The sequence below is a fragment of the Pan troglodytes genome, chromosome 5, assembly GCF_028858775.2.
Source record: "Pan troglodytes isolate AG18354 chromosome 5, NHGRI_mPanTro3-v2.0_pri, whole genome shotgun sequence".
In the NCBI taxonomy this organism is placed as follows: domain Eukaryota; kingdom Metazoa; phylum Chordata; class Mammalia; order Primates; family Hominidae; genus Pan; species Pan troglodytes.
In genome coordinates, this window is record NC_072403.2 from 95,750,258 (window position 1) to 95,756,588 (window position 6,331).

Below are 6,331 nucleotides of genomic sequence, written 5' to 3' on the forward strand. Positions count from 1 at the left end.
AAAGAGAGAGAGAGAGAGAGAGAGAAAGGGAAAGCTGGAAAGTTGCCACTGGCTCACAGATCCACGGACCACCACCATTTGAATAACTCATGTCAGGTGCAGTCATGCAGTATTAAAGATTTTCCAGTGAAATGATCCAGGCCATGGGGACTAACTGCCACACTCACTCCCACCAAGAGCTGCCCTCTGCCTGTCCATTTTCGCCACTCACCATCCTCTTCTGCCCTCTCACCTGCTCCGTCCTTCCAGCTGGCCATCCTACTCAACGTGGCTTCTGATTCCCAGTTGCTCGGATTGGAGTTGGATTTCCCTTGATATAGTACTGCTAAGAGGCCCCTGACCTCTGTGTGTCTGGGCACAGCCCTGGAACCCCCATCGGTGAACTGCACTCTGACAATTTGGAGCCCAGCTTTCAGCCTTAAGGGACTGGACTAGATATTCCCTGGTAAGGACAGCTGTAGTCCCTGGGAAGGGAAGGAAAGAGGCAAATAAAGGGTTCTTACAGACCCAGGACTGCCCCTGCCCCACCCACAAAACCCTTGTATGCACTCCTTCCTCCAAAATAAAAATAATAACAGCACTTTTCAGACTTTCCAGACTATCTGGTTTGGAAATAAGGCAGAGAAATGGAGTCTGCTCCTGGTCCCCTGCCTGACTGGTGATGCCACCTGGACTGCAGGTGTCGGTGGGAGAATAATGAAGGATCCCTTCCTTCCCTCTTTGAGAAGGGAAGCCAGTCTAGTCAAACAACATGAACAGGGAATCTGGATGCTTCTGCTGGTTCAGTGGTTCTCGGACACTTGCCACTATTTATCTCTGGCTCCACCTGAGGGCTAGACTCTCCTGGAGGTGGTGACCAGGGTTGCAGGGTTGTTTTCACTGAAACCACATGGTGGGAGCCATGATGCTTATGTAGGAGACAGTGATTCAGACCACTTTCCTCAGAAGTGTGCTGAGTCCATAGGATTTTGACAACATATGCATGCCTCTTGAAGCCCAACAGGAATATAAGGTTGACTTATCCTGTCTTATTATTTGGAGTGACTTGGTCTGTTCTTGGAAACAGATGTGTTCTCTGAATTCTCTCCTTATAAATAAAAAAGGAATGTTAGCTTGGAGGAGAGGAATATATAAATACTATGCAGCCATAAAAAAGGATGAGTTCATGTCCTTTGCAGGGACATGGATGAAGCTGGAAGCCATCATTCTCAACAAACTAACACAAGAGGAGAAAACAAAACACCACATGTTCTCACTCATAAGTGGGAGTTGAAATAATGAGAACACATGGACACAGGGAGGGGAATATCACACACCAGAGCCTGTTGCGGGGGTGGGGGGCTGGGGGAGGGATAGATTAGGAGGAATACCTAATGTAGATGACAGGTTGATGGGTGTAGCAAACCACCATGGCACATGTATACCTGTGTAACAAACCTGCACATTCTGCATGTGTACCCCAGAACTTAAAGTATAATAATTTAAAAACATTTTTAAAAAGAACTAACAATGAGACTTACAAAAATTGAGTGATAATTTCTTAGGTCAAGAGAAAAAAAATCAGAAATTAGGTAGAGTTGAAAACACAATGTGGAAGGGTATTTATGGTTAAGCATTTGCTAAACACATTTTAACAACTTAAACTGAGAACTCAAAATTGGCATCTGATTGACTAAAAGTCCAAAACTATGTCTTAATATATTATAAATACTAGATTATACATGCATAAACAGCAGACCCTTATCTAGCTTGGAGTTACATTACTTTTACTGTTTAAGCCGTAATGATTGGCGATTCCCACTTGCCCAGACTATTTAAATCTGACATCTCCTTTCTAAGATTTCTCTCCTCAAGTATTCCTGGGAATCCTTAGAGAATGCTACCACATCCTTCTAACCCATCTTGGTGGCCACTCTGCCCTACAGAACTCTCCAAGTCACCTTTGGCCATTTCTAAGTGAAAACTGACACTGTTCACAACACACTGCTTTGTTCCCAGTATAGACATATCCTTTCTCTTAAACTTTCCAAATCTCAGCAAAGTGAGGGATAATGATGCTTTACTGTTTGGGAGACAAACTCTGGTACCTCAGTGATTTACCATGGACATTAGAATCTAGTGTTGGGGTTGTAGCCTAGCTCTGTGCAGATTCCTGGGTGTCTAGACGCCAGTACACTACTCCAGCCAAGGAGAAATTTCCATGTTCCTTCCCTTTAAGACCCCTATTCTTTGGTCCTATATTTCAGAAATGCCCCAAGGACCAGCCCACCAATTCTTGCCCCACCTAGACTGATATTGAAAATAGGCACCTGTTCTTTTAGCAGAAGAAGCCAGGCGTGGGTTGACTGTCAAGGGTTAGATAATGCAATCATAGTGGGTGAAAATGTACTTCCCAAGTTTTTGGATAATTCAATCTTAATATGGAGGCCACTGACATTCTGTTTGTATCCATATTTTGGGAAAACAGTTCTCTAACTCTACAAGTCAATAGTCTGCCTAAAAATGCAGCTATTTATATTACTACATCCAAATTTGTGGAGACTTCACAATTTTCTCCAGGAACAATGATAGGTACTTTTATGTAATTAAAAGTGCCATCCTGGTGAGTTTTCCAAAACAAAGGGAATTTGTTCTAAAACTTAACTGATATTTCCAACTCTGGGAACTGAAACATTCAGCAACCACAAATTGTAGTTCCTTTTCTAAAAGTAATTTTTAAAAGTAATTCTTAAATTCTTCCCAAAAACCCACACGAAGTTATAGTTAATATTCACAATGAATTCAGGTTAATATGGGGAAACATAGAACAAAGATGAGATATTCACATGCATTTATTTTTAAAAGATATAATTCAGAGAAATACACTGGCATTTCCAAGTATCTATCTTTTTTTTTTTCTGGAGAAAAGTTCAAGTGTAGGCCCTCTTTCTATTTTCATAACAGCATTGACACACATTTCTTCAAACAGAATTATGTTCTAATTCAAATAATTTATGAAAATATACATCTTCAACTACAGAAGTGATTGCAGCAATTAGCTAGAAATGAAATATATGAAAAATTAATAGTGATTTTATAACATTTTAAATATGAAGGTTTTTTACTTACACAAATAGTACCTATTTATTGTTTTCAAAAATTGTGAGATATAGGAAGGTATAAATAAGAAAAATACTTACCAATAATCCTACCATCCAAAGATAATCAGTTGTTACTTTGCTGTCTTTCCTTGGTGTATTTTTCTAATAATTAAAAAATAGTTGTGATTATATGCTATCCTAATTTTCCCATGTTATTTGAAATAAAAGTATTTTCCTATATCATTAAAAATGATTTACAAATATAATTTTGATGAAAAGAGTAACCTTGGCTTGTGATGACCTTTTTAATTCCTGAGATTAGTTATAAGGCATGCTTGTACAGGTCAATGACAAAACGAATAATTTTGTCAGAATTGAAGTTCTGTTGCATTCCAATTTAACTTATATCATTATCAGAAGACTAGATTTTTCAGAAACCAGTTAAAAGCACAGAGCAAAACACATGGTTTGCCTCCAAACTGAGGTGGAACCCTTGGTTCAAGCTTTTATAGGCCAGTGAACATTCTCATTAGTCCTAGAAGAGCCTCTAATGATGGGAGAGCTAAGTGAGTCAATCATAACTACATTGGATTGTGCTATCTAGTTCCCCTAATGGATGTATACCAAAAGCCTTCTTTGATCTCCTTTTATGTACCAGGCTTATTTCTAGATGTTGTACAGTAGTAAACAATTAGAGTGGGCCCTGCCCTTGTGGCACAGCGTGGGTGAAAGGTATGCTCCCTGTCCTCATTCATCATAAGGGTCACGGTCAACACTCCTATAACAAAAGACAGGTTAACAAGAAAAAAGCATAGCAAATTTATTTAATCTAAGTTTTATGTGACACAGGAGCCTCAGAAATGAAGACCTAAAGGCCCAGAGAAAACTGTTGTAGGTTCAATGAAGAATGGAGAGCCATGTACGAATGTGATTGGATAAAGGATATGATCTAATGATAATAGACTGGTGGGAGAAACATAGCAAGGCCTTTCTGTACAGATTTCCTTGGTCTGTCTGTGTAGCATTCCTTCCTCTGAGGTATGGACAACACCCCTCTGGAATGAAGATCTTCAAGGGAAAAGGGAGAGGGGAAAGACCTTTCTACACTTTATGGCTTGCTTTGAGGGAGAGAGGTTCTAGTTTCTATGACTCAAGTCATAATCAAGTCTATTACTGAATTTGAAAGAGGAAGTTTGGCTTCTATGACCTGTTTCTGGGGAAAACAAGGGGAAAGAGACAGGAGGGCAGGAGAAGGTCATAGAAAATTTTCTTCTGAGGCCTTTCAATCTCCTTCAGTTCAAAATACTCAGCATGCCAATGTGCCATATTTTGGGGTATCATGTTTTGAGTCCTGAGAGCACTAGCAAGCTGGCTGGAGCTTGTTAACTAAAATTTATTAGAAAGTTTCTGTGCAGCGTTAAATCATTGGAGTAAGTCTTCTTAATCATTAAGCATGTAAGATAGTGGTACAGATTAGAAAGCAATATTATGATTCTTCAAAATAAAACAAATGAAGAAACATCTATTTGATTATCTGGCATATTTCATTTCTCGAACCTTGCAAAATAAAAAATGCCATTTATAGATAGTCTAGGGAAAGAAAAAACATGCAATTACCCTATTAAGAGCAGATCATGAGTCTCAGGAGTCAGTAAGTAATTTGTCAAAAGTATACTGCACAAAATGTATCCTTCATAGAGCTTATAATCAGAAGATTGTGTACTAGGCAATGAATTTTATATCCAAAATAATCAAATAGATGGATTTCTTATAGCAAAAAAAGCTATCTATTTTATATTTTTAAACTTTTATTTTAGGTTCGGGGGTACTTGTGCAGGTTTGTTATATAGGTAAACTCATGTCATGGGGGTTTGTTGTACAGATTATTCGTCACTCAGGTACTAAGCCTATTACAAATAGTTATTTTTCTGCTCCTCTTCCTCCTCCCACACTCTACCCTCAAGTAGGCCCCAGTGTCTGTTGTCCCCTCTTTGTGTCCATGTGTTCTCATCATTCAGCTTTCACTTATAACTGAGAACGTGATATTTGATTTTCTGTTCCTGCATTAGTTTGCTAAGGATGATGGCCTCCAGCTCCATCCATGTTCCTGCAAAGTACATTATCTCATTCTTTTTATGGCTGCATAGTATTCCATGGTGTATATGTACCACCTTCTCTTTATCTAGTCTACCATTTATGAGCATTTAGGTTGATTCCATGTTTTTGCTATTGTGAGTAGTGCAGCAATAAACATAGAAGTGTAAGTGTCCTTTTGGTAGAATGATTTCCATTCCTTTGGGTATATACCCAGTAATGGGATTGCTGAGTTAAATGATAGTTCTGTTTTTAGCTCTTTGAGGAATCACCCACAGCATTCCACAAGGTTTGAACTAATTTACTCTCCCACCAACAGAGTATAAGTGTTCCATTTGCTCTGCAACCTCACCAACATCTGTTATTTTTTGACTTTTTAATAATAACCATTCTGACTGGTATGAGATTGTATCTCATTGAGGTTTTGATTCACATTTCTCTAATGATCAGTGATATTGAGCTTTATTTCATATGCTTGTTGGCAACATGTATGTCTTCTTTTGAAAATTGTTCATGTCCTTTACCCACTTTTTAATGGAGTTGTTTGTTTTTTTCTTGTAAATTTAAGTTCCTTAAAGATGTTGGCTATTAGACCTTTGTTAGATGCATAGTTTGCAAATATTTTCTCCCATTCTGTAGTTTGTCTGTTTACTTTGTTGATAGTTTCTTCTTGTTTTTACTTTTACATGAATGTTTATAGCAACAATATTCAAAAAAGTCAAAACATTAAAACAACCTAAATATTCATCAACTGATTAACAGAAAAACAAAATGTGGCATATCCATACAAAAGAATATTATTCAGCCATAAAAAGAAATGAAGTACTGTCACATGCTACAATTTGGATGAACTTTGATAACATTATGTTAAGGAAGCTATACACGAAAGGCCACATATTATATAATTGCATTTACATGAAATACCCAGAATACATAAATACTTAAAGACAGAAAGCAGATTAGTGGTTTATTGATATACATTATTATTAACTAAAGTCCATACTTATTTAGGTTTCCTTGGTTGTTACCTAATACTCTGTTTAAGTTACCACTTTCAATTTATTCACCATTTCCCTTATTGTTGATACTTTATTTTGCTATGCAGAAGCTCTTAAGTTTAATTGGATCTCATTTGTCAATTTATGCTTTTGTTGCAA